Source organism: Dysidea avara, chromosome 5 (genome assembly GCF_963678975.1).
Source record: "Dysidea avara chromosome 5, odDysAvar1.4, whole genome shotgun sequence".
In the NCBI taxonomy this organism is placed as follows: Eukaryota; Metazoa; Porifera; class Demospongiae; order Dictyoceratida; family Dysideidae; genus Dysidea; species Dysidea avara.
The window spans coordinates 37,009,639-37,029,018 of NC_089276.1; the positions used below are offsets into that span (position 1 = coordinate 37,009,639).

Below are 19,380 nucleotides of genomic sequence, written 5' to 3' on the forward strand. Positions count from 1 at the left end.
GCTGATCCAGAAATAAATCAAAGGGGGTGGCTGGCATAGTTTCATGCTTTTGCTAGTTTGTTATACAATGAGCACTGCCATATAATGAGCACTGCCATATAAGGAAGTGGGGATTCATCAAAGGGTTTGTGTTAATAGGTATAGTGTGCAAAGCACACTCAGCATGCAAAGTATGTTCTTACTAGTGGGGTCTGGGGGCATGCTCCCTCAGGAAAATTTAGAAAATTGCCCCCTTGAGATTGAATCTGGAAGTGATTTTGACTGAAAATTATAAATGTAAATTTGTGCTGATCTGAACCTAAAGAAACACTGGTACTTGTAAACACTTGTAATTGCCACAAAATTATGTATCATCTTAAAATCTAAATGGAATCATTTACTGCAAGCAGATGACAACCTTGATAATGAGCTTGCTAGATGGAAAACTCACTGCAGTAATTCCTGCACAACTTTAAAGGATAAGTCTATAACTCATTTGTTGAGTGAAGATGCAGATCCTATTCTTCTCCAATATACAAGAACTCCTCTGCACATGCATATTGGCAATACTACCCTTCGGAAGCACTGAGGCAGAAAGGACCTTTTCTTGTCTCAGGCAAATCCATTCATGGCTGTGCATCACTATGAGTGATAAAAGACTGGGTAACCTCGGTGAGTTGGCGATGCAAGGATTTAGTTTCCTGCTGAATGTTGAGCAAATATGCAAAGAGTTTGTCACTAAACATTACAGAAAAATGTGTACTACAAGTATTTTATGTGATTAGTATGAGTACTTTAGCTATTAATGCTTTGATTTACATGTGTAAGTGAAGTAGTTCAATTCATGGTGGGTGGCTAGCCACCCCATCCACCCCCCTGTATCAGCCCCTGCATGGTTCCTATAATATACCATCACTCCACAGAAACCACTGAACACGTCATCCTCCACACTGTTGTATAATAATACTGTCAATAAGAATAATATTGTGGACATCATCTGCAGTATACACAACACTGTGTGGAGGATATAGTGTCCAGTGGTTTCTATTATATAGTTACATGATAGAGGGAGACTATTGTCTTCATGTATAATGTGAGTATACTTACATAATATACATTCCATGGCTAATCACAATCCTGTTAAGAAGATTGTGTCCATGCAAAATGCATCTAGTTATATGTACACATGGAAAGGAGATGGATATAAATTATGCACATTTCATCTTTCTGTGTTGGTGATGTCCACAATAAAGTTCCATTAGTATTATATATGGTTGTACTACACAAGAAAGTTAAGGTCTGTTTCATGTATGGGTATGCTGTTCTGTATTACAATACATTCTCTGGCTTGGTGTGTCCCAAATATACATGTATGTAGTATATACCATTTCATGCACGTTAATTGGCTACACCGCACAACTGGCACATTTGAAAAGAATATCTAGACTGTTGATGATTTATAATCCCTGGCTATAGTTTCATTATTATACAGACAAACAAAGTGACAAGTGTGTTCAAGGCTATTAGCTAATTGCAAACTTGAGTTACTGTAGCAACATTATTATTTTAATCATATTTGCTGTTCCAGATCTCAGCTTTTGGTACATGCATGGACTGGAGGATCAAGTCACCACCTGCATATGTATGGTCTGGGATTTTTCCTAGTAGCCTGTGTGTTATATAGCTAGTGTACAGGCTTTAGAGGTCCCTAGTATATGGGATGGTAGCTACACACTATAACTGTTGCACTGAATACTTGTGATGTCAGATGTCATGTCTCATATGATAGGGAAATTAATATAATAGACTGTCCATCTTTTAAATCACAACTAGCTATTGTGTAGAGTCTGTGTCTCCAACCCCTTCCTGTTATTGTAGATCTTGCATTTTACGAAGCATCATGCACTCAAGCTCTTTATTGGTGTGCAGTTCTGCTATGTCGATTCTGCAGCAGGGCACAGATTGAATTCAATTGTGCCAGTTAAAAACTCTACACATATGTAGTATGGTTTCTCTCAAACTGTGTTGACTCCAACAAGAAACCAGAATTCCCCATATTCTTCTGGCTCCATTGTTGTTTGGGGTTTTCCCTGGTCCTTTCCTCTGTGAGATGCTTAAGGGGTTCACATTCAACTTCTTGATCTCCAGTAATCCCTTTGCTATCGATTTTGCTGTTGTTGAGGGGAGGCTTGCTCCGACCTGATCCATAGGCTTGCAGGCTTTGTTTAGTCCTTTTTCTGTATAGTGTTTAGCATGAGTTTACTTCGTTAGAGACGTGGAAGTGCCATTAGAGCCGGAATAAAAAATAACAAGAAAACAGGACAAATATGTTCCTTACTAAAATGAGGCTTTAAAAATATCCCATACATTTAGTATAGATGCATGATTCAGGTGTGCAAACATGTTATCAACATGGAGAACATACTTGTTCCAGTATGCAAAACTATTGGAAGTGAATACATGCATGTTTACCTCTTTGGCTGATATTTCTCTTGATCCGTTTTCCTGTTTCAGCAGTGTTAGCTACCGTTAAAAAAAAAAGGCTTTTAACCAGTCACCCTCGTGCAGGCCCTAACCTTTTGGTGCCACCCCTTCCTATTTGGATGAATTAGATAAGAAATAAAAATAAATAAATAAAAAAGTCTTGGTGCGCGCACGTGACTCATTACTGTAACGTGCACGTGATGCAATGAACTAGTCTATATATAAATTATTCTCAAGCCAGAAATACACAGTTGCAAAGCAACGAAGATATGAATTTTATATAAACATGTTTCGTGTGACCGTGCTTACTTTAATAGCTATATTAGCAGTCTTCCAGCAAGTTGGAACAGTCCTGACAGAGCTACACAACGGTACGTATACGTACGTAGCTACTAGCTAGTATCTGTTAAACTTATATATAGTAGAATACTGGTGTATGCATACGAATTGGCCAGTTAGCTAGCTAAACTATGTCTAAACATATGGTCATCGGCCCAGTTTAGCCATATGTATAGCTATGTGTCGGCGTTGGTAGCGTTATTATTATTATTATCAATTTACCGTCCAAAAAGGAAGGCATACACAAAAGGCAAAGCCTGTACAAGGTGTCCGCCTACAAAAAACAAACATACATATACATATACCTACAGTACACTACAAACTAAACAGTCAGTAGTGCGTTGCACGTACTACTGACGTCTCAGTTAGCTATCCATTATGCTACTACGTAGCTATGTTCCAGCTGTTTAGCTACATCATACTGAATAGATAGTTAGAGAGAGTGAAGCCAAGAGTGATAGCTACCTTGATTTGTTATACACTGTAGCTCGATGTATATACTTCTGCAGGCAGCCATACCCAGCGAGGAAGTAATGGAAGAACACAGTGCGGACTTATTGGTGATTTCAGACAATTCCTATTCAATGGAGTACTACCGTAACATATTATTTCTAACGAGACAAGTATTTGATCAGCCACCAACTTTCACAACTCCACCAGTTACTGTCTGGGAAGATTCTATAGAGACATCAAGTGATCATGATGTATCAGAAAGATTAGAACTTTGTGACACTCCGCCACACACCGAACTACCGTATTTGGTTTTGCTGCTACTGTTGTTGGTGGCAGTATTTTGTTTGTTTGTGTTTTTTTGTCACTGAGATATTACCATCACTGAGATATTACCGTCACAATAACCATTGCATGTTAGATCAGTATAGTTGCTGCCAAGGTAATACTGGAGGTTTAGCATGTTATTATTAATTATTTGATTTATTATTTCGACTCAGCAGATAGAGATAACAAAAGTTACAGTATTGCACATGAGACTGTTTATTTATTCAAAAATGAATTAATGATGAAAAGTTACAAAATATAATCATACAGTGCTGTAATTGAAAATGACATATAGACTGTGACTCATGTGTAGCTACACTGATGTCAGGCCTCCATATCCATAAGTTAAAGTTTGCATGTGTAATGCACCAGCTGAGCAAACTATGGACTGGAGTGTTGTAAGTACCAACCAGCATAACACCTCTTATGAGGAATGTGAATTCCATTGATCATGAGTGGATTTTTGATTGAAGTTTGAATAATTCTTGGTCGCATCAAGCAAATCATTTCAGCTTTCCATGAAGACAACACATTAGTAGCTCATATGATATATACATGGTATATCTGTACTTATAGTATGCATGTACTCTCCAGCTATCTATTGAATACACAAATACAAGTGCAATTAGCTAGTTCATGATATCACTACAGAATATCAATATGAATTCATGTGTAGGTTAAGAATACAAATTCATATAGTAGTAATGAATTTAGAGATCTGACACTTGCATAATACTAAATTGCAAACTAGTGTAATAGTCCATAATATTGTAGCCATGAATAATGACTTTAAGTTTAACACCTGACCCATTTGTATGGCTGTACAACATAGCTATCAAAGATTTACATGCTTAGCCGGCTACAGCCACATCCACACTCAGATCTACAAAATAATATCACTATATAGTCCTTAGTTACATATCAAAGTCTTGCTTAGCTACAGTAGGTACATTCAAACTATACTACCAAACACTAATCCATTTTGGCACTTGATAAAGTCATCTCACCTATATAATCAATCAGTGTGGATGCTTGGAGTGATTAATTAACATTTCTGTAGGCAAAATATTTTGTTTTACCTATGCACTGTCATGAGATGTGATCAAAAGTATGTGAATGTACATCAGGGGAGAACTGTTGATATTAAAGTTTTGCAGTTTGCACAAGCCAGCCACACTACAAGACATGATATTCATTCTTATGCTACAACTACAAAAGTGCAACACACCAGAGCACTGTAGCTGCCAGCTTAGAAGAATAGCAGAAATCATAAGACGTTGCTTGATGGCACACTCCAAGAGAAGAAATGATAAAGGAAGATTTTAATTAGCAGTAAAGCAGCTCACATGACCATACATTACAATATTATAGCAAGAGCCTAGGGATGTATCTTACTTTACCATTTTTTCCTGTATATAGTAGCAGGTGTACATGATGAATTATATATTTATTGACAAGGTGAGTCACTTTCATTTTTAATTGGCAGATCAACCATACTCCATTAGCAACCACCTGTGTGAGTTTGTGTAGTACTGCTAATAAAATTAAAAGCTTTTGAAAAATTATAATATTATACTCCTTTACTAAGCCATACAATAACATATGTGCACTATTTGCTGACTTGCGCAACGCTTATATCCTAGCTGTTGTTCACACCACAAAATGACATTCAAGTACACTGGGTTAACAGATGAATACATTAAATTTGCCCATTATCCTCACATCATAGAAAGATAACTTTATATCATCAATGAACAACAGCAGAAGTTGAATACCTATCCACTAAAATAAATAACAAATGATATAATATAAGAAGCAGCTATATGTATGTATACATGTGTGTGTGTGCGTGCGTGCGTGTGTGTGTGTGTGTGTGTGAATTTAAGTATGTGTGAACATACACTTGTACTAATTATTCTTATTGCAATTGTCTCTGTATCTATAGTACACTCTAAATATGTGACTGCACAGTCTCGATCACCAGTATGAATCAAATTATAATGACAATTAGCTACTGGTAGCAGGTTTATCTGTGAGGTTATGACACATATGTACAATAGTTATGATTTCCATGACTGTTGTCATACCACACATGCCATGTATATAGCTAGGTGAACTTGTATCATACATTCACTCCCAACACCACAAACATGTAGCACAGGAGTTGTATTGTCTGCCTAATGGTTTTGTATTGTACAAAACCCACTTTATCAACATGTTTGTTACATAAAGTACCCCACAAAAAGTAAACATATAGGAAACTTTTAAAGTATGGCTCATCATGATTGCATCTTGAAAAACAGTTCTAGTATTTGCAAGGCTTCTGAAAAAATGCAAACTTGACATGCGTTATATTATAAGCATGGATAATCTGTAAAGCCAGCATCAGACACAGCATCACTCAACAATAGTACTTGGTGGATTAATATTTGCCGGGCCATCATAGAAATTTACTACTTAATGTAACCGCATCACATTACACACCTTTTCACCAGAGATTTTAAACTTCTCATCCTGGTAAAACACATTCTCTACTGCAAATGTTGACAAGGTACTCCTAGTCTGCTGCAACTGCAGCAATCAGTTGTAATAACAGTAGTCACACCCCACATTGCCGGTATAGTGCTACATACATTAGGTAGCCACAATTATAGTAGTGAGATAAACACACCTTAGTCGAGTAAGTAGTTGTTTTGTGCATTAAACATATCCAACATCACCCTTCACTTGAGCATATATACCAACAATCGCACCATCCTTTGGATCACAATAAAACGTCACTAAATGACACACAATATGTCACACAAGTATATACTACATCATAATACTATAGTCTACCAAAAAACCTCAATATACACGACTGTTTGGCAATAAAGGTATTACACATATTATGCATTTGAAACAACAACACATTGCATACCGTATGCCACTGTATGCTGCTGTATGCTAATTTTCTTCAGTCGTATATAGCAAACTCCAATTAAGTTTGTACAGTGGACGGAACCAATAGACACCATAATTATAATTATGTGCAGCAACGAGGTACCTATTTCACACACTGTAGTTTAGAGTTGCACCGATATGCATTTTTTCACATTTGCCGATACCGATTATTTGCCTATTCCTGTAACCGATATGCCGATATTTACCGATATTCTTCATTTCTTCAGAACAGAGGAGGAGGAGCAGAAAATCACCTAAAGTTTATGCGTATAAACTGCATTTGTAATGATAATGTAATCAATGTAATTAATTACGTGGGCGGCCGACTTTTACAATGTTTTACACAGTTTTGCTACTATCTCCTTTCATGGAAAAGGAAGCCAAGTAGTTATAAAACAGCTAATCAAACAGTGTTTTAGTGGGACTACAGACTCTTTGTGAAGAGTGATCAACTAATTGCGTGGGCGGCCGATAAATATACACAGCCTACTATAGCCTTGCAACCACATTTGTGCAAACAAACAAACTCAAATAGTTACAAAACAGTTACAACAAACCACTTACTGCTACATTCACCACCTTCTTTACTTTCACCTGTTCATTGTCGTCAACTTAACGATTGATTGTGGGTTTCGGTTAACCGGCAAGTTATTCCGCTTCGTAGCCGATACCGATACTTGTAAAATTAGCTAATATCGGTTGTTACCGATAATTCAACCGATTATCGGTGCAACTCTACTGTAGTTGTAGATGGAGGTTTGAAGTTTTCATAGTGACTAAAGTGTCCACAAAATTTCACCACACAGCCACCAGTGCTGTATAGTCATCTATTGTATTGCTGGAGTACACCGTACAATTATACCATCTGAAATTTGAAGGGATTTTTTTCATTCCAGCTAGTATCTCAGTATGACACAGGTGGAGAATAAGCTGGTGAGTGGGAAACGTATAGAAGTAAAAAAAAAAGAAAAGAAAAGCAAAGGTTTGAGGCCCTATGGGAGGCTCTCTATCCACTGAGAGGCATTGCGATAGTCACAGAAACCATTCAGCCAACTGCTGCTATGTGACTAACTGATTGTGACAAAAAATACATTTTGCTTTTTCAAAATCATTGATCTGTGTAGTTGATATTTGGCTTCACACATCCCATAAAACAAGTCTCTCAAGTTTCACCACATAGACACCTAACACCAATTTGTCGAATTATGCAAATCACCACAAGATAGTCTGTGGTAAAGTTGCACCATATGTCCATGATCACACAAAGTCTTTGGGGAATACCCACATTGTTATACAATAATGTACAAATGTACTTATGTTACAATGAGCTTCATACCAAACATGAATGGATGAAATATACCTATGTCCTCAATAACAATAGTCTCAATTTATCACTTAATGATTACATGATAGGCGCTCATCACAGATGTGTACAACAGGAACAACATGCATAGGCTAATAGCCATAACAACCTGCATATGCATAATGAATCAAAATGTGAAACATCTATACTCATCCTTAGGCAATTTTTAGGCATAAAATGGCTCTCATAGGTAACAGACTAGAGTCACAGGCCAGTTTGTAATGCAGTGTTGTGTAATATTCATTGGTGGGACACAGAAGACAGTACTGTTGTAGACCACATAGTTCACCAGCTGCACTGTAGCAAGCCCTAACAAAAATTCATTACTTAACATGTAGGTTACCAATCTAATGGAGTCAAACAACTCAAGCAAGTAACAACCAAGAGTTGTGATGTGGTAGAAGGTTTCTTATGGGATTTAAAATTGAAATGATAGTAGCCATTTTACCACAACATGGAGCTATAATGGAATTAGTATTCAGCCACATCATACAGGCAGCAGAAAAGTTGGTCCTGGTACAAGTGCTAAGTACATATAATTATTTCAATGGCAATTACCTCAACCACTTTCTGATTGGCATTAAGGATAATTAGATAAATATCATACCACTGCCTAATAGATGAAAGTTATAGGAATGAAACTCATTATGTCTTGCTAAACCATTTTGTACTTCACCATTATTGTTCAAATATGTTTGATACAAATCAGAAAAGGGACATCTGGATTCAGTACAATGGAATGGTGATGAGCTGGAACGAAATGATGCATTAGATAACCCTACCTATATATAGTTGGTTCACATTCACCTGAGCTCTTGTTTCTTGTTAATAATCCTTGTTACATGAGCCAGCTGCCCAATTACATTATGAACTGTGACAAGTGAGAAAATATACCATACTTTTAGTACAGATGATTCAGGTGCGCAAATATGTTTACAACATTAAAAAAAGCTCATTCCAGTACAAAATAATTGGGAGTGAACACATGTTCACCTCTCTGATATGACTATAATGATTTGGTGGGGGCTCAGGTGAATGCAAACTTACTAAGCTTTGTAAATCCAGACCATCTCCTAGAAGAGATCACTTCTTTAATTATAAAGGTAATTATAATGTAATATCCAAATTGCTGTCTTGCTGGTTCAATTGAGTGGTCTTTATGTGAAAGTAGTCTTTGCTAGGAGGTTCACTTATAGCTAATGGCATAATGATCATGGCCTTTATATGAAGGTAGAGGTGTTCTATAGAAATGACTACCAGGTAAAATATATTCCCTTCTCTTTGAGTCCACCATTCCATTTCACTGAATCTAGATGCCTGCCAAAAAGTGAAACATCTGTATGATGGGTCAAATTTTTGGATTGGAACATGTTGTTAACAAGACATAGTTAGTGATTGTTACAATACAAAATGACAGATGATGTTCACTTCTCATGTGAGCAGACCATATCATGTGTCATGGACACAGCAACAATCTGACACATGGTCACAAACATATTTTAATATTATTGCTTCTCATACCTAACAACTGGCCTGTAACTGACTGTGTGGTGTGCTCCACTTTAGTAGGAGTGGTAGAAAACAAAGTTCATACAATGAAATTAACAGTTGTGGTTTTTATATGGTAGATGTATCCTAGCCAAAACTGACTATCTATTAAATTGTCACTATAATTACATATTAGTAAACCATATGGGAGGGATGACCACATAATGCAATATTCCTTTGTCAAATTACAACTATCACATTACTGTTACGTACACTACCACACAAGAACTGAACAGGTGTACAATACTGTGACCACTGATCAAGGAACTGAAGTGGTCAAAAGGTTTCCCACACCCCTGTCACCAAACTTCAAGGGAGTAGTAAGCTGGCCACAAAATTAACAAGAATATTATATTAATTTACTGTTCAAATCTAGTGTATATTTAATCCCTATAGAAGATTAAATTAATGTCAACTGGTACATCTGCAGGTGTATGGGGATCTATTTTGTTTCACTACTTTCTATTACTATGATTGCATATCCCTAATTGAACTTAAAATTCCTAATTTTCTTTGTACTTTCTTTTTTTACTGATAGTAACATAATTAACACCTTTGAACTCCCACATGCTTCATGAAACGAAATTAATGATGCCAACCATAAAATTAAAATTTCCATCTCCCAACTATCAATTACCAAAACGTGAATTGGCCATTATCGTTCACTTTCAGCTATATATGCTTAGCTGGTTACAAATGGTAAAATAGTATAATAAGCACCTCTGCAAACAATCCAGTCATTATGGGAAATATGATGATTTCTGTTGTAAACACTCAGCACAGGATGCACTACCACCAATCAAAATCTTGGTGGTATAAGCAAAAAGAAATTAGACACAAAAGGAGGACAAAGGTAAATCCATGATGCATGCATTGTACAATGTCTGCTGTACAATGTATCATGTACTGTGATGCACTTTCACCCAATAAAAAAATTAACAACTTATTGGAAGTATTTCTGGTCACACTAAATTAAAGGCACTGTTGGGCTTGACTATACAACCGATACTAGCAAGGCACTAGCCATGAAGGTATTGTGAGGCTGGTTTCTGATCAACACTTTTTTGTTAGAAAGTGCAAACCTCCATGATCCCTAATATACAGTATTACAATATACGGTATTATGCACACGCACTTGTATACTTAATTCTTTAGATAATCAGGAGACCTTTCAAATTGATATTCTCACAATTCATACAGCTACCTCTTTATTTTGGCCTCTTGCTATGACGTTATCTTTTAAGGTTTTACTATAACATTAGCAAATAATATTAACTAACCACAATTATGTTTGCTAACAAGATAAGGTTTCCACTGATGTGTCATTATTAGTTGCAATTTATCATCAACTGCTGATTAGCTTTAATTAACCACAAAACAAAGGGGTGAAGTAGTATAAACGGTTACAAGGTGTCAATGAAAACTACCCATGCAAAACAAACATAAGCTACAGACAAAAAATAGCACAGCTTTGTCAACTAGATCTTGATGTTGAAGTCTTCATAAGAAAACATCTCATTCTCTGCTGCACAAAAGTGACCACATTCGCAAAATCTTTGTTAAAATTTACTGAGGCTGTTAAGCCATTTGATTCAATGTTCCTTGCAAACCCAGTAGGCCCAGTAGGCCCAGTAGGCCCAGTTGACCCAGTAGGCCCAGTTGACCCAGTTGACTATTTTAAAGCATTCCTATTAACAGGGGCGGATCCAGGAGGTGGCAAGGGGAGAGGCACAAACAGGCTAAGTTGAAGGTGGTTGGGGAGAGTCGATTCTGCTGTGATTTTAAGTAGCAATGACCACTCCTTAGTAGGTTGATTTTTTGTCATTATGGCCTTTGCAGATGGTAGTGGTGTCTTAAAATCTGTTTAAAAGGTCTTAACATCAACACAATAATTATTTTTAGAGGCACTTAGTACGTACGAAGGTGCTAGATGACAGTTTTACAGCTGTTTTAACTTTGTTTCAGGAGAGTTAGCAGTAATATACAGTTTTCATGAGTTATTTTGGTCTGACAAGGTGTATAGTATTTCTATCAAAAGAAGTATGGCTCCTTAACAGAGTGGGGGGGACCATTTGCCCCTAATGCCCCATCCTGGATCTGCCATTGATTATACACGTTTTGTGCATCCTTGTAAGAACAACATCAATACTTAGAATTGATCATGTGCATTTACAAATTGTGATTCACTGTCTTCCCTCCATAACTTGTTGGTTGAAAAATAAATGTCTGCTTAAACACAAAAAATTCCCAACAATTACATTCACAACAGTCAAATTGTCCAGTTCCTGGTTATCAGTTAACATACCGTACTAACCAAGACAGTTGAAGGCTTACGTAGTTATACAGCAGACAACACCAGGACTGCTACCTTACTAGTTACCAGAGCAAATCAAGCCAGACAAAGTGTGACCCCAATAATCTGGACAATACTGTACCCATATTCAACCTTCCTCTCTAGTTCTAACTTGCCCAAATTTCCTATAATAGGAACTTGTCAGGCTGAAGTGATTCGATGTCTAATGGTGAAAAAATCAAGCCTGTATAGCATTAGCTGTTATTGAGTTACACTGTTCTAAAGGCATCAGGCAGTTAGCTAGTCAGTCAGTAGAAAATTTCACTCCATAAAAAACTTTAGCAACTTATTGGAAGTATTACTGGTTACACTAACTACATGTTTGGGATATCATTATATGTACCAAACCAAAAAGTGTATTATATGTGCGCACATGTACACATGTAATTCTTGATTCTTTTGATGATCAGGAGACCTCTCAAATTGAGATTATCACAATTCATACAACCACCTCCTTATTTAGGCCACCCAGTATAATGGTATCTTTTTATTGCTGTACTGTAATATTAGCCAATATTACAATATTAGCGCCAATGTTACTAACTAACCACAATTATATCAGCTAACAAGGTAGTTTCTATCTGTTGTATCATAATTAGTTGCAATTTACCAATCAATTATGGACTAGATTTAGTCTTTAATTAGCCGCGGAATATAAAATCTAAATCAAAACAACCAAGCTGTAAAAAGGTGTGGTCCCTATAGTGAGAAAAGTTGTGAAATCGAAAGTGGTGGCCAAGAAATTGCTGTGATGGTAGGTTAATTATTTTGCCATATACCTACCATCACAGCCATTTCTTGGCTGCCACTTTTGATTTCACAATTGTTTCACCCTGGCCTTTTTGGGAGCCACGCCTTTTTTTACAGCTCAGCTGTTAGTGGTGGATCTAGCAATTTTAAATTTAGAGGGGGTTTCAGGTTAAGTCAATAACTGCGATCCCAGGGTGTCCAGCTGGAGTAAATGTTAACTGGATAACTCAGTAGCCTATAGCTAGCTAGCTACATAGATCTATGGTGTAAACTAACTAGCAATGAATCAGTAAAAATCACTCCACAACATTGTTTCACAGTTGAATCTTACTAATCCAAGCCTTTTTGCAGAAAGTTTTGAAGCAAAACAGCACTTGTACTCATTAAAAATAATTACTTTAGAGGCGCTTAATAAGCTTAAATGCCATAATGGTATTTCAGTGATTTCAAAGGCAAAATTGTGAAGTTTGGCCAGTAGAAAAGTCCCAATGCAATACACTATGTATAAGTCTTGGAGATTTTATCACCCACACAAATCATAAATAAATTTGGGGCGTGTGCACTATTTTCAGAGGGGGTTTCAGCTGAAACCATTGTAGCTCCCCCATATCCGCCACTGATATAATTCAAGTTTTGAACTATGAAAAAATCCTATAGAATCAGTATAATTTTACATAAACTTATTCTAGCAAATAGTGATGTTATGAGCCTCACTACGGGACCAAGCACATTTCTGTTTCAATTATGGTGACATTTGGGTTATATCATACTTAAGTCAATGGGTCATCTGGGTCAACAACTATTATGACCAATCCCACAAATGTATTATTGTGCATGGTTATTAAGGGGTCTGCAGCTCTCTTGAAATTTCGGTCAACCTCTTAGAAATCTTCTGAAACGAAAAAAATTCTGTCCATTTTGAAATCTGCAATCCTGTAAAGTTTCCCATGTTTCCTGGTATACACATCATCACCCTGCCGGCACTCTCACAAAGTACAGTAGTTATCCGCAACTATTTAATTTTGTACAGTTTGCAACAAGGGGGCCACAACCGAACAACCTGTATAGAGGTTTCATCTTGCTTTATTGAAATCTAATCAAAAATCATATTTGAAATGTCTCACAGCATTCTTTGAGTTGCAAATACTTTATTTCGCCGGCAGAGACTTTCAAATTTGATATCTGTACCGATATACCAGTATTCTGGCTACTACAGATTTTGTTTCACTTTGAAATCTTACCAAAAATTCCAAGTTGCGGACTCCTTAGAGCCATTTTGCAATTAAGTTGAACCTCAGACTAAATTAATATTTCCCTTGCAGCATTCACTGTTCCTTTCTAAGTAAAATGACAGTAATACTACACATAAACAAGTTCCCACACATTCCTTGTTACTTCCTCTCATCTCCTACACATGCTTGAAATGCCTCAACCACACATGCAGTAAACACTATAGCAGGCACTGAGTTCAGGATCCATTGAAAGATACGTAGCTTACTGTAAGTTACAAGAACTCAAGCTTGATTTACAAATAAAATACTGGGACTTGATGTTTACATAACATCCAGTTATAATTAGTCACTGCTCACCTTGCTGCCCCAATCAGTAGCTAGTCATATAGCTACGTGCTTGGAGCTAGACTGATGCATGGATGCAATACGCACAGAATACTGTAGTCTTCACTTCAGTCAGCGTTAAACTACTCATAGCCGGCAGATAATATGCGGTGGGAGAAACGATCGCTTATCGAGATGTAGCTAAACTGAGTCAGCAACATAATCATCCGTATACTTTCCGTACATCTCCGCAATATTTAGTGATGAACAATCGAACTATGGGTTTATACCAAAAGCCAAATTGACGCTATGTGTCTCGAATTATGCAGTGTTGGAGGAGAGTAATAACGTGGTTAGTGTTACTAAAATGTGGAAAATATTTCACCAGTAGTGACTATTCAGTAGAAATATAGTCAGTGATCTTTACTGAACACATCTCATTCCGGACCTTGTCCACTATTCCGTACTATACCGGATATTCCATTCCATGGTGCGGAGGTTTTATACTAACCCAGGTATGGTTTTGTTGTGTATTGTGTGTTACTGTGTCTCTGACAGCTGTAGTTCAGAGGAGGTGTTTGATGTAACTGAGGGGAGCTGAGAATGGACTTTATCCACAATGACGTCATGAGCACAAGATGGCCACGTTTTTTGGTGAACTAATGTACAGGTGAAACTAATGTACAGGTGCCTTTGGAGAAATTGTTTTGATCAATCATATTTCAGTTTCAGCTAAGGAAGGAGATATCGAGTTCTAAGAAACAGGTACGGTTATAAGACAATGCATTAAATGAATTGTATCACATGCTGAATAATTTTTTGAGATAACAATAGTTTGCAATGTATTTTGTTATACTTTATACCCATATCTGTTGGCTACTGGTCGATATATTGCTTCATGACTGAAATATGATTGATCAAACTAATTTCTCCATAAACACCTCTACATTATTCTCCCAAATACGTGAAATAACATGGCCATCTTGTGCTCCTAACATCATTGTGGATAAAGTCCATTATCATTGCAGTATTCTAACAATGGTATATAGGCAAACCTTAGATGTTTAGAACTGCATTACTATTGCATCATTCTAAGTATAGTATAGTATATCTGATAAAAATGTAGTTGTTGAATCGTGTTGCATGTACTTGCAGAATTACCAGCCATAAGTGTCAATAGCTGTGCATGTTTTGTAGTACATAACTAACAACAGTTCCTGAAGGTATATGTGTCACACCAGAATTAATGGCAATGTTATAGTCTAGAGCATACACACACTTCAGTATAACCTTATATCTTTGTTAATCACACAAAATCAATTATAATATACTTGACCAGTTTCTGGAAACCTCAGAAACCCCTGCTGCTGCTGCGTGACTTTTATAATAATTTGCTAAATTCTTTTCAGAATCACCAAAGAAATCTTAAAGCCTGACATTTTACGGAAGTAGTAGATATATATAGGCAGTTTATGCTTGCTTGCTTCAGCATGCATAGTATTGGGTATGTGAAGTTTGAAATATACAACAGAAATGGATGTCATTCTTGGCCCCAGGGAAATTTTAGACATTACACACTGAGATATGATTTTAGGCTATTTTTTTACTGTGTTGGTAGTTAAACAAGTGAACTATAAGCAACTTTTTAAAAATATTAAAAAAAGTGGCTGCTTTATTAGAGTATCTCGATCTGATCTTTCAAAATCAATTTAATAGCCTGAATATAGTTTGGAACCTCAGAAACTCCTGCTGCTACTGCTGCTGCTTGACTTTTATAATAATTTGCTAAATTTTCTGAATAAATCTTATCCTTGAAATCAATTTCGTATGTACTGAAGTGTTCATGAACTCTCAACAATGTTGTTGTGTGGAGATGGAGAACAGTACTCCAAAGTGGAGGAGCAAATCATGTAGGGTGGCTGTTAGTTAAGAAACATTAAAGATTATGAACTGTACCTTAATATGTGAAACACACTAGTTGGGCATGCTTCCACTGAATGCTTGAAATTGAATCTGATATTTCTGTGGTAGCTGCATGTGTACTTGTGTTGATACAGAATATTAGCACCTTGATATGGTTTCCTTACATGAAAAGATGCCAACCACCCTGATTGAAGATAAAAGGAAAGGCAAGATGCAGCTTGTTGGAACCCTAAAAGGCAGCAGTGATTCTAGACCTGACCTACAGGGGGGCCAGTAGGGAACAGCTTAACTATTGTTGTTTGGCTGTAGAATTTCAAGGAGTCTGGGGATGTAACTCCCAGAAGTTGCAGGATTTTTGCAATCTGAAGGCTTGAAAACAGCCTAAACGTTATGCTAAAAACATGAAAAATGTTAAAAATAACAATGCCAATCTATGCTGCAACTTCTCCCCAAGATTTTTAAAAAGTAATTTCTCAGCAAGGGGGCCATGGCCCCCCTTAGAATTGCTAATGCTAAAGGGTACATTACTGGTGAGTTTGTAATTGTGGCATAAAATAGTGGCCATGCACTGCTCTGTTTGGCCTCTAGCCTTGCGAATGTGGTCAGGCAGACCAAATTTTGAGTTTGGGCAATTATTAAAAGTTCTATATCCAGCCACCCTATTAGTGTTTTCTTCTTGTTTTTAATGCTGTACTTGATGTGAAATGGACTACTGTAATATTATTCTGCAAAGGTGATTGTTGTCACGTAAGATTTCTGTAGGATGATTTTTAAAGGTGGGATTTTAGACAGTGTTTTCATGTTAGGGCCAATTCCTAACTTAAACAGTATTTGATAAGTTTTGAACTATGTGGTTACGTCCACCAACTATGTACATCTCTGAAGCTTTGACCAAGAATGTATAATCTTATACTTTGGAATGTTCATATGTAGGAGAATATAGATGGTATAATATACTTAGTGTTTGAAAAACTCATAGGTGTAGTGTTGCTGTGTCGCTGTTGTGTAGGTTTGTGAAGGAAAGAGATGTTGTGATATATAGTTTAATAAGATCTGTGAAGTGCATAGTGATAAGGTACTACCATAAAGTCGGATTGTTAAGTGCATGCGCTTATAATTTTTCAGAGAACTCTTTTTGTAAAAATCATACCATCTGTTAGGGGCATATGCCTAATATATATAGTGAGTGTGACATGGAATCGCTACGTTGTAAGTAATAGCTTATGGCTATTTTGTTTACACCACACCAGTGTATAAGGAAATTAGACTCAATTACTGGGTGAAATCCTTTGTGTTGAACAACAATATCACTATCCAGATGGCTGATTTGCTGTATACATAGTGAAGGGAGACCTCAAGGGAGGTATAAGTGCTTGAAGAGACATTACTTTTTCAGTACTTTCAGCTTTTCTTCCCGTGTGTAGCTTTGTTGTCGCATTTGGCCATGTGTGCTTATCAGCCATGGTTAATCACAAGAAATCTGTATGGACTTAACAAATAATATGTGCTTAATAGACACATGCGTTTAACAACCTGACTCTAATGTGGTACGGCCACACCCACAAACACTTAAGTATTCTCCACTGGGAATGTCTCAGTATCACTTGTGTGGATGCATGACAACTGTACCCTTTTCAATTGGGTGATATTAAGTCCGGGTACAGAATCTGGGGAACCCTAGACCTATTGTACATGTAGCTGGCCATACAATTTTCAGTTGTACTAGTTGATGCCTTTTTGTTTACCATTTGAAATCCTATTTGTCTCCCTTCTGGGTTAGATATTCACTATATGTTACGTTTCTTTGAAGTATGTATGTCAGTGTTACGAGGTTCACTTGATATATCACATGTTATATCATGCCACAGGCAACAGTGGAGATCACCAGTCATTATGATGTAAGATCCATTATGAGGTTGATGACATAGCCAAGGTGGGGAACCCCCTAGTGGATATTGAGCTGGAAGGTGATGACTCTGAAGTTAATGAGTTTACTACTTCTAGTGGTTTGCTAACCTGAGGACCTGATTATTGTAAATAACAATAGCAGATTCCCTGTAGGAGCCAAGTACTTACTAACTTGTGCTGTATATTTCTAATTGTGACCAGTTTGATTATTCTTTTTATGATCTACATAAACCACTACACAAGACCAGCAACTTATGAGGCTAGCCCTCCTATATTGTACATTGTTTACCAGCTATGCTGCACCATCCTGGCATGCTTGTTTTCTTTCTAGACGTAAATTAATGGTGCAGTCAAAGCATGCTTCTTGATTTGTTATTCATGGCAACGTATAAGTCTGACTGAATTTGATGTTGATTTTTGATCAGACATGTATTTTGCAAAACTTGGTACTTGATTCTGTTCTACTATTTTCTATCAGGTTTTTGCAAGACTAGCCATAATAATAATATATATGATACTTGACTAAGTAATGCATAAATAATTTCTTTTCATTTCTGTAGGCTTACTATATAAACCTGTGGTGAGGTTGCTATGGTACAAACTTAATCCAATGTCACATTCACTTACCAATTGTGTGAGCATGACGGCCTTCAAGTGCATGCTATACTGCTCATGCTCTTGAGTTTTGTTCATGTTGAGCATTTGTGTATAAAAGTCCCTCACAGCATCCAGCCCAATACTAAATTTTGTAATGACAACCAGTATTCCTATTGTATACACACAACTACATAGTTAACCAACTAAAATAATGTGACTACTTCTATTCTGTTTAGTATTAGAAAACCAGATCAGCTCTCAAGAAAGCTTTTGTATGAAGAATTTATGCTCTTCAACTGGTGGCACTGACTTCAGACCTGAGAGTAAATGGTTTCTGTAATCCAATTTCATACAGGGGTGCATGTATACAGTAAGTTATGTGTGTTGTGTTGTTTTCCTCTACATTTTGTGTGCAACTTCTCTTTCTGACCTAATCTTCATTGACCTTGTCAATAACTCCTGTACCTACAGTAAATACACAACCACATCTATGTAGTAACACCCTTACCACATATTTATCAGTGATTGTTGTTAACTAATCAGCGATATGGTATCCAGAAGTAGAACATCAGGCCTGTAGCAATAGTGTAATAGTTTTAATTTCAGTAACAACAACCAGTATTCAGTCCAGACTGACTTACAGCCCTTAACATTCCTTAAAATTTGTGTAGATTTCAATCAATGACTCGTTTCAGTGTAACTCTAACCTATCAAGCACTGACACAAATTTGATTGAGTGTTTGATTTGAATGCTTAGCAAAATATTGACTGGAAATTGTCAAGCTTTTGACCAGGACTGTTTGTTGAGTGTAACGCTGCATTAAATCTGTAGCATAATTAATAAACCGTGGACAAAAATT

At 36.7% G+C, this 19,380-nt stretch overlaps 2 long non-coding RNA genes across 5 annotated transcripts; one reads left to right on the forward strand and one right to left on the reverse strand.

Moving 5' to 3' along the window:
* Window positions 1-3,717: 3,717 nt before the first annotated feature.
* On the reverse strand, window positions 3,718-14,331 carry LOC136257006 (uncharacterized). 4 transcript variants are annotated; one of them, XR_010701767.1, is made up of 5 exons: window positions 14,126-14,331; window positions 6,251-6,336; window positions 6,064-6,204; window positions 5,302-5,361; window positions 3,718-4,091 (listed from the first exon to the last, which is right to left on the reverse strand). It is a non-coding gene; the product is annotated as an uncharacterized lncRNA (long non-coding RNA). The 4 variants fall into 4 exon arrangements; XR_010701766.1 differs by having other exon boundaries at window positions 3,718-4,177; XR_010701764.1 differs by lacking the exon at window positions 3,718-4,091 and having other exon boundaries at window positions 4,620-5,361.
* Window positions 14,332-14,340: 9 nt separating this feature from the next.
* Window positions 14,341-18,877, forward strand: LOC136257008 (uncharacterized). Its single transcript, XR_010701769.1, has 6 exons — window positions 14,341-14,444; window positions 14,495-14,607; window positions 14,651-14,762; window positions 14,819-14,857; window positions 17,884-17,982; window positions 18,757-18,877. It is a non-coding gene; the product is annotated as an uncharacterized lncRNA (long non-coding RNA).
* The last annotated feature ends 503 nt before the right edge of the window (window positions 18,878-19,380 follow it).